General features: G+C 49.5%; 1 pseudogene; it reads left to right on the top strand.

Annotated features, from left to right (window-relative positions):
* The first annotated feature begins 50 nt into the window (after positions 1 to 50).
* Positions 51 to 9,731, top strand: LOC103642910 (maltose excess protein 1-like, chloroplastic; annotated as a pseudogene).
* The last annotated feature ends 17,667 nt before the right edge of the window (positions 9,732 to 27,398 follow it).

The raw sequence follows: 27,398 nt of genomic DNA, 5'->3' as shown, positions 1-27,398 counted from the left end.
CCCTCTGCTATAACCCCGTCGCCCTCCTCCACTATGGTCGCCTCCCCCACATGACGCCCCCACTTCCCCGTCCTCGGAGCCGCGACTACCGCCCTGCACCCACCCCCTCCCCACGTGCACCTTGCGCCGCGCCCAGGATACCAGGAATCCACGATCGTGGCACTTGCTCCCCTTGCTCCAGCGCCGCCCCGGAGATGCCTGGACTCTGCGACCGCACACCCATCATCACTTAGCCAACAACCATGTCGTCGTCGTCGGTCTCCCGCTCCGCCTGTCGTCCCCGCCCTTCTACCGCCACGCTCTCGCGAGAGGCAACCCACTCGCGGCCGCGCCCTCCTTCTAAAACCCCTCGCGTCCAAACCCCCCTATCGTACCACCAACCCATGCCCCTCCACCAGCACCGTCGGCATGGCCCGCCCCTCGTCGTCGCAGTCACCGCCTCCAAGCCGGTTCTCAACTCTCAAGGTACTCTTTGTATCCCTTCCCTCCCGTCATTTGTGGTGGGATGTCGTGTGATGGATCGATCGACTGCTTCGAACTGCCTGGCTTGGGTTGGGGTGTCGCGCAGGACTCGAAGAAGTACTAGCAGTCGAACTCCATGACAGCAAAGTTCACCAGTGTGGCCAACATTCCCTTCTTCTTGCTCCAGCTCCCGCGGATATCCTCAACGCCCACAACCTCCTCGTCGGCCACGAGACCGCGCTCTTCGCCGTATCGTGGTTCGTATGGTCCCCAATTCGCGTCTCAGATTTCACCTCCTCTGGGCCTATCTGTGGCGCTCGTTTTGATTGATTTGATTGCACGCTTCAGGGAATGCTCACTAGGCTGCTAGGTAACCTCTCGCCCTCTCCTATTTCGCCAATAAGAGAGAGACGGAGGCTGTCATTGTGCAGACTCTTGGCGTCATCTCCTCCTGTTGGGGGCCTTCGGCTTACGAAGGTCCTTAAAAACAGGATTTAACAGTATTTCTGGAGTATAATGTGTGAACAGGTATCTTCGGACTCAAGTCGGAATCACAGCAGACCAGAATAATACGAAGATTGATACAGCGCCGAAGGTGTGAGCAGGAAAGCTTCGGCGTGGTGGCAAAAAATGAAACCGACTTAAAGATGAAAAGGCTATTCAGACCTCGATAGATTACTATAGAATTATTATCAAATGTAAAGGGCATAAATGTAATTTTGTATAGGCTGTGTCCTGTGCCTATAAATAGGTGAACAGTACCCCCGTACTGTTCACGCTGATTTGGCATTCGCTTTTGCGTCACGCTTGTACTTTCATCTCCTTCAAATTGAAGGTACATTTGTAATTCGACGTTATTTCTGTTTTTACATAATAATAATATACAATTGTCTATGTTATCTTTTATATTCCTTATAACTCATCCTTCGTTATTGTATAGTATATTTATGAAGGTACGCCTTTCATAACCTTCGTCCGAAAACCATTATATCCTGAGGGGAATAATGCTTCGAAGGACGAAGGACTTTACCGATTAACATTTTCTATGTTGCCTTGTTCTTAACTCATAGCATTTGAGAACAAGTCCCCAACATTGGCGCCCACCTCCGGTGAACTCACTTCCACACTCTGAGTTTTTTGAACACCTTCGGCGATCATAAACCTTCGCTATGGCGCCGAAGAAAGCTTCAGCAACTGGCACTGCAGCTCTTCAACCGCTGGACCACAATCAGGAGACTGTCTCTCTTCGGGAGGCCCGAAGTCAGAAAAGGAAGGCTGTTAGCCCGACACCACCAGAGGATGAGATAGATCAAGAAATCAGAGACATGGAGATGCTTCATCAACAGGTGCAGAGAAAGAAAGAAAAGATGGTCAGGCTAGCTGAACTGCAGAGGCAGATTGACGAAGCTTCTGAGGAAGTTCGTCATCTTGCTCAGGATGAGCAACACCGAAGGCCTCAGCACCAAGACCTCCATCAGGAGGGTTTTCCCAACGAAGATGACTGGTATGACAATTTCCATCATGGGAATTTTGTTTTTGATGATGCTTCTCCTCTGTCCGCTGAGCTGCAGGCTACACCTTGGCCTCCGTCTTACAAGCCGCCTCAGCTTCCCATATTCGATGGCCACTCAGACCCGAAGCAGTTTTTGATGAGCTACGAAGCAACAGTATCTTCGTATGGTGGCAATGCTGCAGTCATGGCCAAATCTTTTGTTATGGCTGTCAGGAGTGTTGCTCAAACATGGTATTCCTCCCTTCGACCAGGAACGATCACTTCATGGCAGAAGCTGAAGGACTTGTTGCTAACCAGCTTCCAAGGTTTTCAGACGAAGCCGGTCACTGCTCAAGCTCTATTCTAGTGCACCCAGGATCATGAAGAATACCTTCAGGCGTACGTCCGGAGGTTCTTGCGTTTGAGGGCACAGGCACCAACTGTGCCAAACGAAATTGTCATTGAGGCCATGATCAAGGGGCTTCGGCCAGGACCTTCAGCTCAGTACTTTGCTAGGAAGCCTCCTCAAACTTTGGAGAAGTTGCTCCAAAAGATGGACGAGTATATTCGGGCCGATAATGATTTTCGTCAAAGAAGGGAGGAGGCTTTCAGGTTTTCTGAAATGACCAGGGGCTTCGGAGGTAGGTTCTATCCAAGGCACGTTAGGTCAATTCACAACTCTACCCAAAGTGATGATAGGGGGAGCCAGCAGCAAAGACCACAGTGCTCCTCACAAGCTTCGGGGCAACAGCAAGGTTCCTTCCGACCACCAGCTCCAAGAGGCAGAGGCGCCAGGGGCTTCGGCGGAAGATTTGGAGATCAACCAAGAAGAATCTTTTGCTTGTTTTGTGGAGAGAACAAAGGCCATACCACCAGGATGTGCCATGTTACCATCCAGAAGCAAAAGGAAATAGCAGAAGCTGCAGCACAACAAACTCAGCCGAAGCAGGTCATGCACACTGCTTCGTATCATTCGCCTTACATCCCAGAGTACGTAGGCAATCACCCTGCAGTTTCTGTTGCTTCGGCGAGTCAACCTCAAGCTTCCTGGTAACAGCCTCCGCCTCCACCACCGCTGCAACAAGGCCAGCAGCCAGAAGGGAGCCAATATACTCCACACCAAAGGGACTTCAGAGAACAGTCCGAAGCTCGCACGGTCAACAGCACTGTGCCAGAGTCAAAGCACATCTATTGACAAATATCCTACCTTAATAGTAATCTTTTTCATTCAGTTTTATTTTCTGTGTAATAAAGGACATTGTTTAGGTTTCATGTAAATAGTTTCGTTGATTCCCACAAGGAAAATATATTTTCTTCACAGGCTTAAGTTGTTGAAGTTTAAAGATTTGTGATAACAAAGAGGACCTTCGAATTATCGAAAATTCTTCGAAGCAACGAAAAGTCGTTCTAAGGAACGCAGAGTAAGTTTGACGAAGTCACAAAAAGTCGTTCCAAAGGGAGCGCAGTGTAAGTTTTCTGCTCTAAAGTCGTTCCAAAGGGAATGCAGAGCATACAGCGAAAAGTTAATGCTGATACCGCCTAAGTAAAAGGCGAAGCACGAAAAGTCAACGCGAATACCGCTGAAAGTAAAAGGCGAAGAAGCTCCTAAGGGAGGCTTACAGCGAAAAATAAACGCTGATTCCGCTGAAGTAAAAGGCGAAGAAGCTCCTAAGGGAGGCTTATAGTAAAAAGACAATGCTGATTCAAAAGATTATGTGCTTTATCGCAGGAATGTGTGTGTATCTTTGGAATAAACACCATCTTACACAACATAACATCATCGCATCATTTTGCATAGCATAAGCATCATACATCATGCTGCATATGGCACAAGAAGGGGACATGACATCGATCTTCGGAAGAATGTTTCGAAAGGGGAAAATCATGCTAAGTTGCAAGCAGATACACTATTGATCTTCGGAGGTGTAGCTTCGGAGAACATCTTCACGAAGCTTGGATATCATTCATCAGAGCACTACGAATATTGTTGTGACAAATGAAAATTATTCTTCACGAAGCATGAAAAGAAGGGAAGGTGTTTTTTCGTCAAAGACTCAAAAACGGTACGTATGTAAAATTTCATGCATCGTAAAGAATTAAACAATAAAAGCAGGTATATTACATTCAGGGCTACAAGATGTCACACATATTACATTTCAGAAGTTTAATTTACAATAGTATTTAATCTTCTCTCAGAACAACTTCTGCAGCCTCATTCAGGAGCCGATTGACGACTTCGTCCATAATAGTTTCAGCCATCTTTTTAATTTCGTCGTCTCCTTTCGGTTGAGGGCCCGGAGACGCTTTAGCAGGATCTGAAGTAGGACAGGATACGGCTACATTGCTATTACAAATTGCAAACGAAGCTTAAAATCAAAAATTACAACATAATAAAAACTATTAGTTAATACCTAATTGCCCTTCGGGCTCTGCGCTCTTCTCAGCAGCCTCAGCTACTTCTCTAGCATCGTGAATGCCCTTTTCGCTTTTTCGAATAATTTCTCGGGCCATTTCTCGGCCATCATTATCCCAGACATCGGTGAAAAATTTTCCACCGACCATGCTAGCTTCGGCCGAAGGATCCCTTGCATCTTCGAAGGATAAGGCAGCTTCGGATTGCGCTAAAATCTTTATATGCTCACAACCCTTTTTCTCTAAAATGGTGGCAATCCCCCTGGCACCCGAGAAAGCACATATGTCTCCGCGGCTATTTAAAATTTCTTCGAAGGCCTCAGTTTCATGATCAATCCATTCGATGGGACCTTCGGGGTTGCCTCTTGTAAAGTTTTCCTCGCTCGAGAATGCGCCGACGCTGGCGAAGCTAGCTTTTAACTTCTTAACACATTCTATAGATTTGATATAGCATATTTTCTTGGACGAACGAAGCTCTTCAACAGTTCCCTCTAAATGATTTGCCCATTGGTCGCTGAGTTCTCGCTTCGTTTCTTCAAGTATGCGTTCTTCTTTGGCTCTGGCCAGTTGTTTCCGCAGATCTTCAATTTCATGCTTCTGAGCCTCAGCTTGACTTTTAAAAGTAGCTTCGTTTTCTTTTATTCTATTTATCAATGAATGTAATATTTTATCTTTTTCGAGACCTTCGTTCCTCAGTTCAATTACTTCGGAACGAAGGTTGCTCAGAGCTATAGCGCACCCTTCATCTTCAGCATCTTTTTGGGCCCTCAGGGCATTGCTAAGTATCAGACCCTGCAAAGAAAAATGTCAATAGATTTAAGCAAACGAAAATTTTAGTCTCAACAAAAATTACAAAGATCCCATTTGTTGTACCTTTAAGCTATTATATGCCAGGCTGTCGGCCAAATCATTTTTCGATAGCACTGAGAGCCCGTCTTCCAGTGTTGGGAATCCAAAGCTCTTGCTCATCTCCTGACAGACAGAAATCTCCTTGCTGTCAGGGAGACAATACAAAAAGTCTTCTTCTCCACTGCCATTGAATATTAACGCCCCCTTTGGATACTTCAGTTTTTGGGCGTAAAGCTGGGCCTCTTGTTTTTCTTTTTCTGATAATTGTTTCCCCGAAGCATGGCGAACAATATAATCAAGAACTTTGGGGATGCTTCGGGGGCAGCAACACTGATTTCTTCAACAAAAGTTGGCTCTGTTATTTTTTCTTCCTCGGTTTCCAGGGATTTTATCTTCGTAGGTTCTGAGGACCCAGCTTCGGCTTCAGTTTCTTGCTCTGGAGCTTTAGTATCAGAGACTTCAGTTTTTGCTTCGGGGATGACAGCAGTCTTCTTCGGAGGTGTGCTTGAAGATTTAATTGTCTCCAGAACATCTAGCACATTGACCATTCTCTTCTTTTTCGGAGTCACTGCTGGCACCTTTTGGTTTTTTACTGTCTCAATATTTGCTGCAGGACTCAAAACTTCTGATGTTTTTGATCCCTCAGTTGCTTCTTTTACTTCTTCCATTTTTTCTGTGGATGGCGCTTCGGCCTTCTCTTTCGTTTCTGGTAACAAAATCTTCGGTTCTTCCAATTCTATCCTTGTTGGCGCTTCGGCCGTTTCTGCGACTTCTGGCAGCAAGGTTGGCTCGGTTGGTTTTTCAGCTTCGGTGGCCGAAGAAGTTTCCCCAGTAAACTCAGGCACCGAAGCTGGTTCTATATAGCGTGGCCGATGTGTGAGGACCTTTATCCTCTTTCTTTTCGGTTCTGGCTCGCTAGGAGCAGTTGCAGCTTCTTCTTTCGCAGAGGTGTTTTTTCTTTTCTGCCCTCGAATGGGATAACGATAGTCAGGGTAGACGAACCCGATTGCATCAAACACCCGATTCAGCCTCTTCTTTTTTCGGCCTCCGAAGGCTGCTGACAGTGCAGTATCTTCGGCCTTCGAATAAGCCCCAAGCAGTTCATCACTTAAATTTTCAATGCTTTTTAACCAGTCATCATCTGGCTCAACGAATTTATCTCCAAACTTAAAAGTGTACTTCAACCTGATAAGTCCACCTTCGTCGGCCTCTTTTATGGTTTCTTGCGGCATTTCCCATTTCTCCGCAAGCGGCCATACCCTGAAGGCAATATGCTCTTGTACCAAATCTCTCGTTCCAATAAAAGAACAGATAACGCCGAAGGCTCTCTGGCATTCTTCGGCAGCTTCATTCATTTCAACCTTCGGCCTCCGAAGGCCGAAGCTTTGCCAAATAGGGCGCATAATTATACCTTTGATATCTTCTCGTACCGACAGGTCATTCTTCACATAAAACCATTCTGTCATCCAGTCGCCGGGCCATCTCTTCCGAAAGGTTGGCACGGGACAGCTTGACCCGGACCGAGAAACGAAACTGTAGCAGCCAAAATTATTGTGATACTGTTCCTTACCCCAAGGTTTTGTTTCGTATGATAATTCGTGTATATTGCAGAAACTTTTTGCATCAGGCTTCAGACCTTGGCTTCTCACGGCCCACACGAAGATATTCAGCCTTATGATTGCCTCGGGGGTAAGTTGGTGAAGATAGACTTCGAAGATTTTCAGCACCTCTACGACAAACTCGCTCAGGGGAAATCGTAGTCCAGCTTTCAAAAAGCTTCGGTACACTACGACTTCATTCTCTTCAGGGTGTGGACAAGTCTTTTCCCCTTCGTCGGCCCTCACAATGGACAAATCCCGGAAATACCTTCCTCTCATGTTGACAAGATGATTTTCTTTGATAGTTGATTTGCCGAAAACCGCATGGCTTGGTCGCCAAGGGCGATCTTCGGAGTCTTCACCACCACTGTCCACATCATAACTGTCGCTGTCACCAGTATCTTCAGACAAACCTTCCAGAATCTCCTTGGTGATTTTTTCTGTATTGGTCTTCGACATCGCTATAAGAAACCCCAAGTTCTTCTCTTCGTCAAGACTCAGTTTCATCTCAGCAGCAGCTTTCTTATCTTCAGACATCTTCGGAAACATTAAAAAACTGTTTTCAAAGCCGAAGCTTCAAAACTAAAAGCTTAGCAAATCTTAGTGTACAAGAGCTAAACAATTGAGTGAGCGGGAGCAGATGGCAAGAGAGCGTGCCAAATGAGTTTGTGGTATGACCGTATTTATACGCCCAGTGCGTTGAAAATTGAAAGACCCCGCTTGTCAGTGAATGTTGCTATTCTAGCAAAGGGAAGGTGTTTTTTCGGACCTTCGGCGTAAAGCCTTCGTCCATGTCGCAATCTAAATTTATTATTTTAAACAAATTAATATTGCGAGGGGCTACTGTTGGGGGCCTTCGGCTTACGAAGGTCCTCAAAAACAGGATTTAACAGTATTTCTGGAGTATAATGTGTGAACAGGTATCTTCGGACTCAAGTCGGAATCACAGCAGACCAGAATAATACGAAGATTGATACAGCGCCGAAGGTGTGAGCAGGAAAGCTTCGGCGTGGTGGCAAAAAATGAAACCGACTTAAAGATGAAAAGGCTATTCAGACCTCGATAGATTACTATAGAATTATTATCAAATGTAAAGGGCATAAATGTAATTTTGTATAGGTTGTGTCCTGTGCCTATAAATAGGTGAACAGTACCCCCGTACTGTTCACGCTGATTTGGCATTCGCTTTTGCGTCACGCTTGTACTTTCATCTCCTTCAAATTGAAGGTACATTTGTAATTCGACGTTATTTCTGTTTTTACATAATAATAATATACAATTGTCTATGTTATCTTTTATATTCCTTATAACTCATCCTTCGTCATTGTATAGTATATTTATGAAGGTACGCCTTTCATAACCTTCGTCCGAAAACCATTATATCCTGAGGGGAATAATGCTTCGAAGGACGAAGGACTTTACCGATTAACATTTTCTATGTTGCCTTGTTCTTAACTCATAGCATTTGAGAACAAGTCCCCAACACCTCCTATGTGATCCTCGTGCAGCTTGCCATGGTGGAGTCCATGCTGGTGTCACCGTTTGTGGCCGTCTCAGTTGTTGTGGCCACTGGACTCATCCTAAACTTCATCAATTACTTTGGCTGGCTCTCTAGAACCCTCTAGCTGTTGTGGGAGGATTTCATCACAGTCGTGCGGTCTTGTCGTGCTACCTCAGGTGAAAATGACTGTTTTTGATTTGGCAACTTACAAATCCAGCTGGTTCTACTGTTCGGTACAGTGTTGATACGAATTTTTCCTTCTTCTATCTCTGTTTGGTGAATTGAAAATGCAGGTCATGTGGTTAACATTTGTTCCCTTCATCCATAATAGCGTACTGCATGGCATAATTTCTGGTTCTTTGGCTGTTGCAGATGTTGGCGATGGTAAGACACATCAAATTAACTTGCATTAAGCAATTTCTGTTTATTAATTCTGGTATCACCTAAATGACTCAAGTAAAACTGGAAAACTAAAAATTGTATTGTCTTTATGACTCCGAAGCAACCTTTTATCATTTGCATTGTACCAAATTTGTTGACCATGCTTGATGTCAGGTTTCAAAGCAGCCAACGTATTAGGAGAGACATTGTTCTAAGTAATCATGTGAACAATAATGAAGTTTGGTTCCCTGATAAGATGTTTTCTTATTTTAAGTGCCTGATGTTTAGTTGGATTTAGTTATACACATAATTATACATATTATTTTTCTTTATGAACCCTCATTTGATTATACGTAGGATGCACTTTCAGTCTGTTTGTTTGATTTGCGCACATTGTAAGTAGCTTTGGTTGCTTGTAAGAGAACTTGATTTGTTGCCCTTTAAACTGGAAGAAGAAAGTTATTTATAGTGTCCTGTTAGACTTATCTGAAATGCGCACTCCGAGTCTCCAATAGAGTTCGAGAGTTCTTTTCTGCTATCTGTTCGGACATATACATAGTGATCAAGAACAATTTGAAGAGATTGATGGTATTCCTTTGTTTTTATAGAAATATCATAAGACTCAGATGGATCTAGAATCTTCTCATGTTCTAGACCGAGTATACTGAATTTTATTCTCTTTTCCTTCCTTATGTTTTTAGATTCATTCGCTCTGAGAAATTTTTCATAGATATAGTTCAACTTGTCGATTAAGATATGCCTCTAATTGCCATCTCGATCTTAGATGGGTTAGGTTATCATATGTTTTAGAAATATTAGCTAGCATAGAAAAAAGGGAATGCAAATATAATTGTCAGCCAAATAAATGTTTTATGCCTAGATAAAACCAAGTATTGTTTCGATAGCATATTGATGGTCTTTATTTCATACGAATTTACCCTTCCAACCATTCTGATTGATATTATGTACCTCTGCAGGTGGCAGCAGTGGCAGTTCTATGTGTGCAACCAGAACCAAGTTACAGACCGCTGATTAGTGCCTATGGAGCTCGGTAGTATGTTACATTTTATTTGTGATCAACCACTGAGGGCGCCTTTATTACCGTGCATTGCATCTTCTTGGTTAGTGTAATGTGCAACCTTCTTTAGTGTTATGTGTAACCTTACATTGCATCTTCTTCTGTTTGTAATTGTTTGGATGTTCCTCCCATTGACAGTTACCACCTGCCTTTTTTATTGAGTAGTTTGTGTGTCGGTTGCAAATAGGCCTGGGCAATCGGTTAACCGTTTTTTTCGGTTCGATTTTTCGGTTTTTTTATAAATTCGGTTTCTGGAAAACAGTAACTGAAACCTCCTGTGGAAAATAAAAAACTGAACCTTCAGTTAACCGATTTTTTTGTTTGGTTTTCGGTTTAACCGAAAAAACCGAATAGAATAAAACTGCTGTCAACACAGCACAAATACAATACAAATGTTTCGGTTTATGCCCAGTCCTAGTTGCAAATACGCGGGCATACATACGCGGACTCAAATATAATTTTGTATATCATAGAGATGTTTGTAGTTCTGTATCTATACTTTATATTAAGTTTTAACTTTCGTGGCAACGCACGGACATGTACCTATCTCTACTAACTATTAAGAAGTTAACGTAGATCAAAAGGTGCCCCCGCTCACCTTATCGCGCGGCATGCACCTACTCTCCCACCCACGCTGCATGCAAGTATGCAACTATGCAAGCTACAGGTGCCCCCTCATCCACTCATGTTGTATGATGTTCCATGCACGCGCCAGAAGATCGTGCCATGCTTTCTCAATAGAATTCTTCAGTGCATTGATCAGATTGGGCGAGCAGCTCCTCCAAGTATTCAGGCCCGAGGTCCTCGAGCTCGAGCACGCTAGCGGTGACCTTGTCCTTTCGCTTGCCCTGCCCATGACGAGTCGTCATCGCCACCTGTTCACTTGCTTCTGCTTCTACATGGCAGCCTTCTTTGTCGGCAGTGGCCACCTTGCTCTTGTTGGTCCGCAAGCGCTTGCGGATGCAGTGGCGCCGCTTGAGGGCCAGCACCGACGAGTCCTCCACGGCGCCGCCGCCGAGCCCCAGTTCCAGCGTGCGCAGCGACTCCTCCACGCGCTCGACGGGGAAGTTGAGCACCACGGTGGGGCCGCGCATGGAGTAGGTGGCTTGGTGTAGCATCCCAAAATCCTAACCCAGGTTTGAAACCCTAATCTACCCTCTCCCTCCTTTCATCCTCTAATTCCAAGACCTCCACTAAATTTTCTTTCATCATATGCATACATTTTGTTTGATCACAAAGCACCTCACTTAGATTCTATTTTCTAAACACTTAGAGTATCTACAAAATAATTTGTTCAAAAGAAAAAGATGCAAAAAGGGAAATGGGAATTAGAAAGTAAAAAGAAAGAGAGAAAAACCCTTCCCTCCCCCTGCTGGACCGAATCCCGGCCCAAACCCGCGGCCTCCCTTTCCCTCGCGCCCGCGCTCCTCCTCCCTCGGCCCATCTCCGGCCTGCCTCCACGCGCGCGCGCCAGCCCGCTCCGCACCCCGCCTCCCTCTCTCTGGCAAAACGTCCCCACCTGTCAGCCGCCCTCTCTCTCGCACGCTCGCTCCCTCTGGTAGAGAGGCCCCGCTTGTCAGCTGCTTCGTCGTCCTTCTGCCGTCCCTTCACCGCAGTCACCTCCGGCCGTCGCCTCCGTCCTCCCCTCCGTCTTCTCGCCGCACAGGGAAGTTTGGCACCGCTCCGTCCTCCCCTCCCCTTGACCAGCGTCCTCGCCGGTACCGCCCCGCCGTGGTGTCCCCTCGGCGGCGCTGTGCGGCATTAATGGCGGCACTGTGCTGCTCGCCAGAGCCAAGAAGCTCCACCGCCCCCCCTTCCCTCGCGCGCCTATAAAAGGCTCGCCCCGAGCTCCTTCTTCCTCGCACCAGCCTCGACCATCCCTCTCCTCCCCTCCCCCGAGCACAATTCGCGAAGCGCCGGCGTCGTCCTCCTCTCCGGTGAGTCCTTTCCTCCTCCTCCCTCTCCTTCTTCGTTGGTCCGGCAAGAAATTAAGTGAGCCGAGCAGCTCCCTCACGTAGCCACGAACCCGAAGCACCACCTTCCAGCCCCCGTCCCCCACCCAGAGCCCACCGGCGGTGATCCCCGCCGCGGAACTCCGCCCCTCCCCGTGGGCAGCCCCCTCCCAACCCCCTCTGGCCAAATTGAGCCTACCGTTAGAATTGCCAGCCTCCGCCCGTGCTAAACCACCCTCCCTTGGACCGAGAACCGGGCCACCAGCGGCAAGCCGCCGTCAAGCTTCCCCGGCGGCCGGCTCTTCTCCCTCGCTCGGCCGGTTCGCCACGCCGTCTGGCCGCGACGCCGTTTCTCCCCCCCCCCCCCCCCCCCCCCCCGCTCTCGCTGGCAAGTGGGCCCACAGCAACGCCGTCACCCTCGCAGCCGCGCCGTCTCCCCCTCGCTCTTGGGCCGCCACTGGGCCGAAAGCGCTTCAGCGCGCGCGCTCGCGCCCGGGGTGGGCCAAAAGCCGTGTCCCCAGCCCAGGAAAGAGGAATTCTCTTTTCTTTTTCTTTTTCCACCCTTTTCCCCATTTAAATAGTTTTCTCAATATTTTATGCACCAAAAATTATCAAAAAGGATTTCCAAGGTTACATACAATAATGTTGTTAGAAAATGACACACTATGATTGATAAACCACTATTGATGTATTGTTTTATTGCTTGTTTCCTAGAAGAAGCGGGGACCGCAGATCCGGATCCCGTAGCTCCGGAAGAAGGGCCGGAGCCCAAACTTCCGGAAGTAGATCTTCTGTGCCAGGAGAGCTTCAACGAAGGCAAGTCCATCCTTCCCTTGATGCATAAATTACCCATTCTCTCTACCACTGCCTAGGCCGGGAACTATGGGGGAATATTGCATTGTGAGTGAGAGATGGCCCGCATTAACATATACATTCTGGATACGAAATGTGGATTGGGAAGAAAGGAAATGTGTTTTCTTCAAATAAAGTCTCCTCTTGAAAAGTTTTGCGATGAAGGGTACTCACCCTCATCACCCTGGGAGTGGGATGATCAGGGACTCCCTGGTTTAGGCGAGGGCCTAAGGTGTTGGCTCAGCTGGTTTAGGCGTGAGCAGAAGGATTGTCCCCTCATATAAGGACCGGCTTGTCATTTTCACTACCTGTACTCCTTTATCGTACAACCACTCGAGACTATGTGGGCAGTCACTGAGAGCACCTAGAGGGGGGGTGAATAGGTGATCCTGTGAAACTTAAACTTATAGCCACAAAAACTTGTTAAGTGTTAGCACAATAATCGCCAAGTGGCTAGAGAGGAGTCTCAACGAAACACAATACCACAAGAGATCAAACACAGAGATGACACAGTGGTTTATCCCGTGGTTCGGCCAAGACCAACGCTTGCCTACTCCACGTTGTGGCGTCCCAACGGACGAGGGTTGCAATCAACCCCTCTCAAGCGGTCCAAAGACCAACTTGAATACCACGGTGTTTTGCTTTGCCTTTCAATATCCCGTTTGCGAGGAATCTCCACAACTTGGAGCCTCTCGCCCTTACACTTAAGATTCACAAAGAAATACGGAGTAAGGGAGGAACTAGCAACGCACACAAGACTCAAAATCAGAGCAACAGCACGCACACAAGTCGCAACAAGAGCTCGCAACACAACTCAATGAGTTCACAACTCAACAAGAGCTCTAGATGCTATCACAATGAACCAAATGCGCGGAATCGATGTCTTGGTGCTTAGGAATGTTGTAGGAATGCTTGGTGTACTCCTTCATGCGCCTAGGGGTCCCTTTTATAGCCCCAAGGCAGCTAGGAGCCGTTGAGAGCAAATCTGGAAGGCTGATCTTGCCTTCTGTCGACTGGTGCACCGGACAGTCCGGTGCACACCGGACACTGTCCGGTGCCCGATTTCTTTCCTTAAACGGCGCAGCCGACCGTTGGCCGCCAGAGAGCCGTTGGCGCACCGGACATGTCCGGTGCACACCGGACAGTCCGGTGCCCCCTTCTAGCCGTTGGCTCGGCCACGTGTCCCGCGCAGATCGCGCGGCCGACCGTTGGCCCGGCCGACCGTTGGCTCACCGGACAGTCCGGTGCACACCGGACAGTCCGGTGAATTATAGCCGTACGTCGCCGGTAAATTCCCGAGAGCGGCCAGTTCGCCCGAGTCAGTCTGGCGCACCGGACACTGTCCGGTGCACCACCGGACAGTCCGGTGCTCCAGACCGAACAGCCTTTTGGCTGTACACAGCCAACTTTTCTCTGACTCGATTTCTCCTGTTTCAAGCACTTAGACACAATACATTAGTCTTCAAAACAATGTACTAAGGCTTAGAAACATACCTTTACTCTTGATTTGCACTTTGTCCATCCATGGGCATAGATTCACATTTAAGCACTTGTGTTGGCACTCAATCACCAAAATACTTAGAAATGGCCCAAGGGCACATTTCCCTTTCAATCTCCCCCTTTTTGGTGATTTATGCCAACACAACATAAAGCAACTAGAACAAGTGCAATATCACTTCAAATAAAACTCAAATTTATTTTGATTCAATTTTGGCATATATGGATCATTCTTTGCCACCACTTGGTTTGTTTTTGCAAATCAAAACTCAAATTTCTATCTCTAAGTCAAACACACATGTTAAGTCATAAAGAGAGTCATTTCAGGAGTATTTGATTCAGGATTCCAAAAACTCCCCCTTTTTCCCATAATCAACATTTCTCCCTACAAGAAGCCAACTTTTGACAAGAGAGACAATAAAAGAGTTTTGACAAAACAAAAAACTCTATTCTACTATTTTCAAAATCTCTCAAGTGGTAGCTGATCCATTTATCACTTTGGCCTTTATTTTCTCCCCCTTTGGCATCAAGCACCAAAACGGGATCAATCTTGGCCCAATAACCCCATTGCCTCACAAAATCTTCAATTAAGAGCAAATGGCAATAAGAGTTCATGAGATGAACTTGGAATAAGTTACCCTCTCATCGGAGTGCAGTGGAAGTCTTTCGTGGTCCAAGTCCACCTTTTCCCTTTCAATTCTCCTTCGAGACTAAATCAAGCAAACTCAAGCATATGGTTAGTCTCAAAAGGTCAAGTTGTAACACAACTCCCCCTAAATATGTGCATCACTTGCACAAGGACTTGTGAGGTCCAGGGAATGTTTGTACAACTTGAGCACCACAATAAGCAACAAAATGCAGAATGAACATGATCAAAGGCATAAACACATGTATGCTACAATTCAATCCAAGTTCCGCGAATCTAAGACATTTAGCTCACTACGCAGCCTGCAAAAGGTCTTCTCATCTAGAGGCTTGGTAAAGATATCGGCTAACTGGTTCTCGGTGCTAACATGAAACACTTCGATATCCCCCTTTTGCTGGTGGTCTCTCAAAAAGTGATGCCTGATGTCTATGTGCTTTGTGCGGATGTGCTCAACAGGATTTTCCGCCATGCGGATAGCACTCTCATTATCACATAGGAGTGGGACTTTGCTCAGATTGTAGCCAAAGTCCCTGAGGGTTTGCCTCATCCAAAGTAGTTGCGCGCAACACTGACCTGCGGCAACATACTCGGCCTCAGCGGTGGATAGGGCAACAGAGGTTTGTTTCTTAGAGTTCCATGACACCAGGGACCTTCCTAAGAATTGGCACGTCCCCGATGTACTCTTCCTATCGACCTTACATCCAGCATAGTCGGAATCTGAATATCCAATCAAGTCAAAGGTAGACCCCTTTGGATACCAGAGCCCAAAGCAAGGCGTAGCAACTAAATATCTAAGGATTCGCTTCACTGCCACTAAGTGACACTCCTTAGGATCGGATTGAAATCTAGTACGCATGCATACGCTAAGCATAATGTCCGGTCTACTAGCACATAAATAAAGTAATGAACCTATCATTGACCGGTATGCCTTTTGATCAACGGACTTACCTCCTTTGTTGAGGTCGGTGTGTCCGTCGGTCCCCATCGGAGTCTTTGCGGGCTTGGCGTCCTTCATCCCAAACCGCTTTAGCAGATCTTGCGTGTACTTCGTTTGGGAGATGAAGGTGCCGTCCTTGAGTTGCTTCACTTGGAACCCAAGGAAGTAGTTCAACTCGCCCATCATTGACATCTCGAATTTCTGCGTCATCACCCTGCTAAACTCTTCACAAGACTTTTTTTAGTAGAACCAAATATGATGTCATCTACATAAATTTGGCACACAAACAAATCACCATCACATGTCTTAGTGAAGAGAGTTGGATCGGCTTTCCCAACCTTGAAAGTATTAGCAATTAAGAAATCTCTAAGGCATTCATACCATGCTCTTGGGGCTTGCTTAAGTCCATAGAGCGCCTTAGAGAGCTTACACACGTGGTCAGGGTATCGTTCATCCTCGAAGCCAGGGGGTTGCTCCACGTACACCTCCTCCCTGATTGGCCCGTTGAGGAAAGCGCTCTTCACATCCATTTGGAACAACCTGAAAGAATGGTGAGCGACATATGCTAGCAGAATGCGAATGGACTCTAGCCTAGCCACAGGAGCAAAGGTCTCCTCAAAGTCCAAACCTGCGACTTGGGCATAACCTTTTGCCACAAGTCGAGCCTTGTTCCTTGTCACCACTCCGTGCTCGTCTTGTTTGTTGCGGAACACCCACTTGGTTCCCACAACATTTTGCTTGGGACGAGGCACCAGTGTCCAAACTTCATTGCGCTTGAAGTTGTTGAGTTCCTCCTGCATGGCCAATACCCAATCCGGATCTAGCAAGGCCTCCTCTACCCTGAAAGGCTCAATAGAAGAGACAAAAGAGTAATGTTCATAAAAATTAACTAATCTAGACCGAGTAGTTACTCCCTTGCTGATATCACCCAGAATTTGGTCGACGGGATGATCCTTTTGAATCATTGCTCGAACTTGGGTTGGAGGTGCCGGTTGCGCTTCTTCCTCCATCACGTGATCATCTTGTGCTCCCCCTTGATCACACGCCTCCTGTTGATGGACCTGTTCATCGTCTTGAGTTGGGGAATGCACCATAGTTGAGGAAGAAGGTTGATCTCGTTCATCTTGTTCCTGTGGCCGCACTTCTCCAATCGCCATGGTTCGTATAGTGGCCGTCGGAACATCTTCTTCATCCTGTTGATGGTGTGGCAAGCCGTGTTAACGGCTTCCGACCAAAAACGCTCGGGGGTCTTGAATTCTCCAAGCATTGTCCTCGCCATATCGATTAGCGTCCTGTTCTTCCTCTCTACCACACCATTTTGCTGAGGTGTGTAGGGAGCGGAGAACTCGTGCTTGATCCCTTCCTCCTCAAGGAACTCCTCCACTTGAAGGTTCTTGAACTCGGACCCGTTGTCGCTTCTTATCTTCTTCACTTTGAGCTCAAACTCATTTTGAGCTCTCCTGAGGAAGCGCTTGAGGGTCCCTTGGGTTTCAGACTTATCCTGCAAAGAGAACACCCAAGTGAAGCGGGAAAAGTCATCAACAATAACTAGACCATACTTACTTCCTCCTATGCTCAGATAGGCGACGGGTCCGAAGAGGTCCATATGCAGCAGCTCCAGAGGTCTTGAGGTGGTCATCACATTCTTGCTGTGATGTGCTCCTCCCACTTGTTTACCTGCTTGACAAGCTGCACAAGGTCTATCTTTTTCGAATTGCACGTTAGTCAAACCTATCACGTGTTCTCCCTTTAGAAGCTTGTGAAGGTTCTTCATCCCCACATGTGCTAAGCGGCGATGCCACAGCCAGCCCATGCTAGTCTTAGCTATTAAGCATGCATCTAGACCGGCTTCTTCTTTTGCAAAATCAACTAAATAAAGTTTGCTGTCTAATACACCCTTAAAAGCTAGTGAACCATCACTTCTTCTAAAGACAGACACATCTACATTTGTAAATAGACAGTTATATCCCATATTGCATAATTGACTAACCGATAGCAAATTATATCCAAGAGACTCTACTAAAAACACATTAGAGATAGAGTGCTCATTAGAAATTGCAATTTTACCTAACCCTTTTACCTTGCCTTGATTCTCATCACCGAATATAATTGAATCTTGGGAATCCTTATTCTTGACGTAGGAGGTGAACATCTTCTTCTCCCCCGTCATATGGTTTGTGCATCCGCTGTCGATAATCCAGCTTGAACCCCCGGATGCATAAACCTGCAAGGCAAATTTAGGCTTGGGTCTTAGGTACCCAACTCATGTTGGGTCCTACAAGGTTAGCACAAATATCCTTAGGGACCCAAATGCAAGTTTTGTCTCCCTTGCATCTTGCCCCTAATTTTCTAGCAACTATCTTCCTATCTTTTCTACAAATAGCAAATGAAACATTTAAAGCATGATATATTGTAGAAGGTTCATTCGCTTTCCTAGGAACATTAACAACATTTCTCCTAGGCATATAATGAACAACATTTCTCCTACTAACATTTCTATCATGCACATAGGAAGAACTAGAAGCAAACATGGCATGAGAATCAAAAGCATCATATGAATTATAACTCCGATAAGCATTTCTGGATTGTCTCTTATCATGATACAAAAAGGCATAGTTCTTTTTAGCACTACTAGCCATAGGGGCCTTCCCTTTCTCCTTGGCGGAGATGGGAGCCTTATGGCTTGTTAAGTTCTTGACTTCCCTCTTGAAGCCAAGCCCATCCTTAATTGAGGGGTGTCTACCAACCGTGTAGGCATCCCTAGCAAATTTTAGTTTCTCAAAATCACTTTTGCTAGTCTTAAGTTGGATATTAAGACTAGCTACCTCTTCATTTAATTTAGAAATGCAAGCTAGGTGTTCACTATAAGCATCAATGTTAATATCTTTACACCTAGTGCACGTTACAATATTTTCTACACAAGAGGTAGATTTACTAGCAATCTCTAACTTAGCATTCAAATCATCATTAATGCTCCTTAATTTAGAAATTGTCTCATGGCAAGAAGATAATTCACAAGAAAGCATTTCATTTCTTTTAACTTCTAAAGCATGAGATCGTTGAGCTTCTACAAATTTATCATGTTCTTCATACAACAAATCCTCTTGCTTTTCTAAAAACATATTCTTATCATTCAAGGCATCAATCAATTCATTAATTTTGTCTACCTTGGTTCTATCTAGGCCCTTAAACAAACATGAGTAATCTACTTCATCCTCATCACTAGATTCGTCCTCACTTGAAGAAGCATAGGTAGAGTTTCGAGGACATACCTTCTTCTCCCTTGCCATAAGGCATGTGTGACGCTCGTTGAGGAAGAGGGTTGATTTGTTGAAGGCGGTGGCGGCGAGTCCTTCATTGTCGGAGTCGGAAGAGGAGCAGTCCGAGTCCCACTCCTTGCCTAGATGCGCCTCGCCCTTTGCCTTCTTGTAATTCTTCTTCTTTTCCCTCTTGTTTCCCTGTTCCTAGTCACTATCATTATCGGGGCAGTTAGCGATAAAATGACCAATCTTACCGCACTTGAAGCATGAGCGCTTCCCCTTTGTCTTGGTCTTGCTTGGCTGCCCCTTGTGACCCTTTAGCACCGTCTTGAAGCGTTTGATGATGAGAGCCATCTCTTCATCATTAAGTCCGGCCGCCTCAATTTGTGCCACCTTGCTAGGTAGCGCCTCCTTGCTTCTTGTTGCTTTGAGAGCAAGAGGTTGCGGCTCGTTGATCGGTCCATTCAAGGCGTCGTCCACGTACCTTGCTTCCTTAATCATCATTCGCCCGCTGACGAATTTTCCTAGGACTTCTTCGGGCGACATTTTGGTGTACCTGGGATTCTCACGAATATTATTCACCAAATGAGGATCAAGAATGGTAAAGGACCTTAGTAATAGTTGGACGACGTCATGGTCCGTCCATCGCGTGCTTCCATAGCTTCTTATTTTGTTGATAAGGGTCTTGAGCCGGTTGTATGTTTGGGTTGGCTCCTCGCCCCTTATCATCGCAAACCTTCCAAGCTCGCCCTCCACCAACTCCATTTTAGTGAGCATGGTGATGTCGTTCCCCTCGTGAGAAATCTTGAGGGTGTCCCATATCTGCTTGGCATTGTCCAAGCCGCTCACCTTATTGTACTCGTCCCTGCACAAAGAGGCTAGCAACACAGTAGTAGCTTGTGCATTTTTATGAATCTGCTCATTAACAAACATAGGGCTATCCGAGCTATCAAATTTCATTCCATTCTCTACAATCTCCCATATGCTTGGATGGAGAGAGAATAAATGACTACGCATTTTGTGACTCCAAAATCCGTAGTCCTCCCCATCAAAGTGTGGAGGTTTGCCAAGAGGAATGGAAAGCAAATGCGAATTCGAACTATGTGGAATACGAGAATAATCAAATGAAAAGTTCGAATTGACCGTCTTCCTGTAGTCGTTGTCGTTGTCCTTTTGGGAAGAAGAGGATTCGTCGCTGTCGTAGTAGACGATCTCCTTGATGCGCCTTGTCTTCTTCTTCTTCCCATCTTTGCGCTTGTGGCTTGAGCCCAAGTCGGTAGACTTGTCATTCTTCGGCTCGTTGAAGATAGACTCCTTCTCGTTGTTGTCGACCACCATCCCCTTTCCCTTAGGATCCATCTCTTCGGGCGATTAGTCCCTTCTTGAAGAGAACGGCTCCGATACCAATTGAGAGCACCTAGAGGGGGGGTGAATAGGTGATCCTGTGAAACTTAAACTTATAGCCACAAAAACTTGTTAAGTGTTAGCACAATAATCGCCAAGTGGCTAGAGAGGAGTCTCAACGAAACACAATACCACAAGAGATCAAACACAGAGATGACACAGTGGTTTATCCCGTGGTTCGGCCAAGACCAACGCTTGCCTACTCCACGTTGTGGCGTCCCAACGGACGAGGGTTGCAATCAACCCCTCTCAAGCGGTCCAAAGACCAACTTGAATACCATGGTGTTTTGCTTTGCCTTTCAATATCCCGTTTGCGAGGAATCTCCACAACTTGGAGCCTCTCGCCCTTACACTTAAGATTCACAAAGAAATACGGAGTAAGGGAGGAACTAGCAACGCACACAAGACTCAAAATCAGAGCAACAGCACGCACACAAGTCGCAACAAGAGCTCGCAACACAACTCAATGAGTTCACAACTCAACAAGAGCTCTAGATGCTATCACAATGAACCAAATGCGCGGAATCGATGTCTTGGTGCTTAGGAATGTTGTAGGAATGCTTGGTGTACTCCTTCATGCGCCTAGGGGTCCCTTTTATAGCCCCAAGGCAGCTAGGAGCCGTTGAGAGCAAATCTGGAAGGCTGATCTTGCCTTCTGTCGACTGGTGCACCGGACAGTCCGGTGCACACCGGACACTGTCCGGTGCCCGATTTCTTTCCTTAAACGGCGCAGCCGACCGTTGGCCGCCAGAGAGCCGTTGGCGCACCGGACATGTCCGGTGCACACCGGACAGTCCGGTGCCCCCTTCTAGCTGTTGGCTCGGCCACGTGTCCCGCGCAGATCGCGCGGCCGACCGTTGGCCCGGCCGACCGTTGGCTCACCGGACAGTCTAGTGCACACTGGACAGTCCGGTGAATTATAGCCGTACGTCGCCGGTAAATTCCCGAGAGCGACCAGTTCGCCCGAGTCAGTCTGGCGCACCGGACACTGTCCGGTGCACCACCGGACAGTCCGGTGCTCCAGACCGAACAGCCTTTTGGCTGTACACAGCCAACTTTTCTCTGACTCGATTTCTCCTGTTTCAAGCACTTAGACACAATACATTAGTCTTCAAAACAATGTACTAAGGCTTAGAAACATACCTTTACTCTTGATTTGCACTTTTTCCATCCATGGGCATAGATTCACATTTAAGCACTTGTGTTGGCACTCAATCACCAAAATACTTAGAAATGGCCCAAGGGCACATTTCCCTTTCAGTCACTCAATCCGAACTCGTGCGGTCCAACCCCAGGGTTAAGAAGGCTGGGGAGCACCGGGAGGATAAGGAGGGGGAAAGTTTTGTCCGGTTTGGACATGGTGGTGGCCTGACTCCTTCCGGATAACCATTAAGGTTAGGACGTACGAGTAAGGAAAGAGATCCGGCATTCGGGTCTCGCGACGGTGAGATCGCAGAAACCGGGCTAGTGGGTAAAGTGTACCCCTCTGCGCAGAGTTGAAACCTATTCGAATAGTCTGTGTCCACTGGTATGGACGAGTCTGGTATGGTATGGCAATTAGAACTTTCTCTATGAGTTTCATGAAAAGGGGAATGTGTGAATAAACAAGTGTTAAGAAAGAAACTAAGGCCATGGGAGCGGGAAGCTCCGTGGCGGTTGAGTTTTTGGTTATTATAAGACTATGGGAAAAACCTTCAAGTATCTGCCTTTCTATAAGAAAATGATGAGTGACCACAACTCCACCAAATTGAGCATGTATATCATAGGTCTCTTTCTCTCTACGGGAGCGGGGTGGGCTTGCGGAATACCTAGTGTATTCACCCAGATTTATTTATGTTTTTCAGCAACCGAGGACTTCTTTTCTGCTATGCTTGATTAAGAGGGCTGTGTCTGCACCCAGTTCTGCCTGTGGCTTGGGCTAGTATATTTTCCTACTGCGTTTCTTAATTTGGCTCTCTCGAGCTTGTACCCCGGTATTGTAATAATTTTTATCTAAACTCTGTACTATTTGAAGTAAGGAATGTGTTTACTAGCCTCCTGGGACTAGTAATTGTATCACATTTGAGTCCCAAAGGATCGGGACGCTTCAGGTGGTATCAAAGCCCATAGGACTGGCCGTAGGACGCAACCCTGACCTTAAAAACTTGCCCTAAAAAGAAAATACCTCTTACCCCAAGAAAAGTTTTCTCTTCTCCTCCCCAATTTTAACAAGGCCCTTCTTTTCCTATTCCAGATGGAAGACTCTCTGGCCATTAGGACATCCTACTGCTCAGAGGTGGAAGGGTTCCCGCATCTCCTGCGAAGCTGTGCGCTTCGCATGGGAATCCGCAAAAAGCCGGAATACCTCTAGACGGAGCATATCGAAGGAGGAATAGAGAAATGCTCTATGGCAGTCTACCTAGGAGAAAGCCGAAACTATCCAAACCATCCTTCCTTCCAAGTCACTGTTACCGGATACCGTTTTTCCGATACTTGCCAAAATGTTGCCCGAAAAGCCCTCCGACAACTGTGTCAGAACTACAACAAAGTGATCTTTGAAACCCCCCTCCGCTACTTTCCACCCAGCAACAAGAATACCCCCACCTGGAGGAAAAGACTTTAGGCCCTATCAGGAGGAGATCCTATTGAGAATGATCCCACCATTGTCTACATGGCCGGATACCTTCACACCCTTGACAACCAATATGATGACCTCGCCCTCCACTGCACCTCCCTAACCTCCCGGGTGGAAAGCCTGGAGCAAAAAGTCAGGGAACTTTCAGAAGAAAAGGCGTCCCTTCAAGAGAGCCTCTCAATGGCTGAAGGAGAAGAAACCAATACCCGTGAAGCTTACTGTCGGGGACATAATTAGGGGTACCCTCAAGGCGCCTAATTCTCAGCTGGTAACCCCCATCAGCATAAAGCTGCAAAGGCCTGACGGGTGCGATTAAGTCAGGGATCAGTCCATACGAGTGACTCGATCACGCTTCGCCCGAGCCTAGCCTCGGCCAAGGGCAGCCGACCTCGAAGGACTTCCGTCTCGCCCGAGGCCCCCCTTTTAACGGCGGACACATCTCCGGCTCGCCCGAGGCCTTGGCTTCGCTAAGAAGCAACCCTGACTAAATCGCCGCACCGACTGACCGAGTTGCAGGAGCATTTAACGCAAAGGTGGCCTGACACCTTTATCCTGACGCGCGCCCCCCGGCAGAGCCGAAGTGACCGTCGTCACTCCGCCGCTCCACTGACCGGTCTGACAGGACAGCGCCGCCTGCGCCACTCCGACTGCAGTGCCACTCGACAGAGTGAGTCTGACAGGCAGTCAGGCCTTGCCAAAGGCGCCATAGGAAACTCCGCTCCGCCCGACCCAGGGCTCGGACTCGGGCTAAGACCCGGAAGACGGCGAACTCCGCTCCGCCCGACCCAGGGCTCGGACTTGGGCTAAGACCCGGAAGACGGCGAACTCCGCTCCGCCCGACCCCAGGGCTCGGACTCGGGCTAAGACCCGGAAGACGGCAAACTCCGCTCCGCCCGACCCAGGGCTAAGACTCGGGCTAAGACCCAGAAGACGGAGAACTCTGCTCCGCCCGACCCAGGGCCCGGATTCGGGCTAAGACCCGGAAGACGGCGAACTCCGCTCCGCCCGACCTCAGGGCTCGGACTCGGGCTCAGCCCCAGAAGACGACGAAACTCCGCTTCGCCCGACCCCAGGGCTCGGACTCCGCCCTGGCCTCTGCCGAACGATCTCCGCCTCGCCCGACCCGGGGGCTCGGGCTCGGCCTCGGCCACGGAAGACAGACTCGACCTCGGCTTCGGAGGAGCCCCCACGTCGCCCGACCTAGGGCACAGGCCCGCCACGTCAACAGGAAGCGCCATCATCATCCTACCCCGAGCCGACTCAGGTCACGGAGAACAAGACCGGCGTCCCATCTGGGTAGCTCCGCCAGATGGGCAATGATGGCGCCCCACAAGCTCTGTGACGACGGCGGCTCTCAGCTCTCTTACGGAAGCAGGGCGACGTCAGCAAGGACTCGACCGCTCCGATAGCTGTCCCCCCGCCAGGCTCCGTTGCTCCTCCGACAGCCACGACATCACGCCAGCAGGGTGCCAAGATCTCTCCGGCTGCCACATTGGCATGTACTTAGGGCGCTAGCTCTCCCTCCGCTAGACACGTAGCACTCTGCTACACCCCCCATTGTACACCTGGATCCTCTCCTTACGACTATAAAAGGAAGGACCAGGGCCTTCTTAGAGAAGGTTGGCCACGCGGGGACGAGGACGAGACAGGCGCTCTCTTGGGGCCGCTCGCTTCCCTCACCCGCGTGGACGCTTGTAACCCCTTACTGCAAGCGCACCCGACCTGGGCGCGGGACGAACACGAAGGCCGCGGGATCTCCACCTCTCTCACGCCCGTCTCCGGCCACCTCGCTTCTCCCCCCTTCGCGCTCGCCCACGCGCTCGACCCATCTGGGCTGGGGCACGTGGCACACTCACTCGTCGGCTCGGGGACCCCCCGGTCTCGAAACGTCGACAGTTGGCGCGCCAGGTAGGGGCCTGCTGCGTGCTGACGAACAGCTTCCCGTCAAGCTCCAGATGGGCAGTCTCCAGCAACCTCTCCGGCCCGGGACGGTGCTCCGTTTTGGGAGTCTTGAGTTCATGTCCTTCGATGGCAGCTACGACATGATACTCCTTCCACCGCCGCGCGACAACGACAATGGCGGCCGACATCCCGCCCGCCGGCGGCGGAACCGACGACATCTTTCCCCGCGCGGTGGAAGAACAACATTCGAGCTCGCTCCGTCCTCTCCCCCGCCAACGGAGGAGGAGGCGGGGCAACCAAGGCCAAGTGGGAGGCCGCGCTTCGTCGGCTGTCGAGCGAATCGACGTCCCCAGCGCCCCGACGGAAGGCACGCCGGGCGTCGACCTCGCGTTCGAGACGAAGGCGAGCGCCGTCCCCCCGCGACACGCCAATCCCAAGCAAGTGGACGACGCCGGCGCACTCGCGGAGAGCTTGCAGGACGTCGCCCTCGTACCTGAGATGACGGTGCAACCAGTCCCCGATGCGACTATGTCGCTCCGCGTCGACCAAAAGGTACTGACTAATTCCCATCCTACATCTTTTCGACTCGGCCTCAACCCGCCAAGCGACCTCGCCTTGGCGGGCGCTCTCATTGAGGCGAGTGCAACCCCACTGGGGTTTCGTATGCGGTCGCCTTGGGACCGGTTGACGGACGTCTCGACCTACGGGCCCTCTGGGTCCGAGGAAGATGATGCTCCCAGCATCTGTTGGGATTTCTCTGGATTTGGCAACCCCAGTGCCATGCGGGACTTCATGACCGCATGTGACTACTGCCTCTCCGACTGTTCCGACGGAAGCCGCAGCCTTGACGACCAGGACTGCGACCCAAGCCGCGAATGTTTCCACGTCGAGCTAGGGGATCCCTCCGAAGGCAACCATCTTGGCATGCCGGAGGACGGTGATTTCCCTAGGCCAGTGCCTCGCGCCGACATCCCGTGGGAGCTAGCTGTGGTCCCCGTTCCGGCGGGGGGTCACGACCCACAGCTCGAGCAAGTCCGCGGGGCGCAGGCCAGGCTCGACGAGGGAACAGGAGCGCTTGAGACGATCTGCCGGGACGTCGGGCAGGTATGGGCGGGCCAACCCCCGGCCGGAGAAATACGTCACCTGCCCCAGGGTCTCCAGCACCGCGTCGCCAACGATGTCAGGGTCAGGCCACCGCCCGCATCCAGCGGGGTTGGTCAGAACCTGGCAGCCGCAGCGATGCTCCTCCGCGCGATGCCGGAGCCATCAACCACCGAGGGTCGGCGAATCCAGGGAGAGCTCAAGAATCTCCTGGAAGGCGCTGCGGCCCGACGGGTCGAGAGCACTGCCTCCCGAAGGCAGGGATATCCCTCGGAACCTCATGCCGCGACTTCCCGATTCATGCGGGAAGCCTCGGTCTACACCGGGCGCACGCGCAACACCGCGCCTGCGGCCCCGGGCCACCTCGGCAACGAGCACCACCGTCGCGACCGTCGGGCCCACCTCGACGAAAGGGTGCGCCGAGGCTACCACCCTAGGCGTGGGGGCGCTACGACAGCGGGGAGGATCGGAGTCCCTCGCCCGAACCACCCGGTCTGCAGGCCTTAAGTCGGGCCATCCGACGGGCGCCGTTCCCGACCCGGTTCCGACCCCCGACTACTATCACGCAGTACTCGGGGGAAACGAGACCGGAACTGTGGCTCGCGGACTACCGCCTGGCCTGCCAACTGGGAGGAACGGACGACGACAACCTCATCATCTGCAACCTTCCCCTGTTCCTCTCCGACACTGCTCACGCCTGGTTGGAGCACCTGCCTCCGGGACAGATCTCCAGCTGGGACGACTTGGTCCAAGCCTTCGCCGGCAATTTCCAGGGCACGTACGTGCGCCCCGGGAATTCCTGGGACCTCCGAAGCTGCCGGCGACAGCCGGGAGAGTCTCTCCGGGACTACATCCGGCGATTCTCGAAGCAGCGCACCGAGCTGCCCAACATCACCGACTCGGATGTCATCGGCGCGTTCCTCGCCGGCACCACCTGCCGCGACCTGGTGAGTAAGTTGGGTCGCAAGACCCCCACCAGGGCGAGCGAGCTGATGGACATCGCCACCAAGTTCGCCTCTGGCCAGGAGGCGGTCGAGGCTATCTTCCGAAAGGACAAGCAGCCCCAGGGCCGCCCATCGGAAGAGGCTCCCGAGGCGTCTACTCCGCGCGGCGCCAAGAAGAAAGTCAAGAAGAAGTCGCAATCGAAACGCGACGTCGCTGACGCGGACCCTGTCGCCGCCGCCGAGTACAAGAACCCTCGGAAGCCCCCCGGAGGTGCTAACCTCTTCGACAAGATGCTCAAGGAGCCGTGCCCCTACCATCAGGGGCCCGTCAAGCACACCCTCGAGGAGTGCGTCATGCTTCGGCGCCACTTCCACAGGGCCGGGCCACCCGCAGAGGGTGGCAGGGCCCGCGACGATGACAAGAACAAAGATCACCAAGCAGGAGAGTTCCCCGAGGTCTGCGACTGCTTCATGATCTACGGTGGGCATGCGGCGAATGCCTCGGCTCGGCATCGC

The sequence above is a fragment of the Zea mays genome, chromosome 10, assembly GCF_902167145.1.
Source record: "Zea mays cultivar B73 chromosome 10, Zm-B73-REFERENCE-NAM-5.0, whole genome shotgun sequence".
NCBI lineage: Eukaryota > Viridiplantae > Streptophyta > Magnoliopsida > Poales > Poaceae > Zea > Zea mays.
The sequence above is the reverse complement of the archived record's forward strand: the minus strand, read 5'-3'. Positions and strand labels throughout refer to the sequence as shown.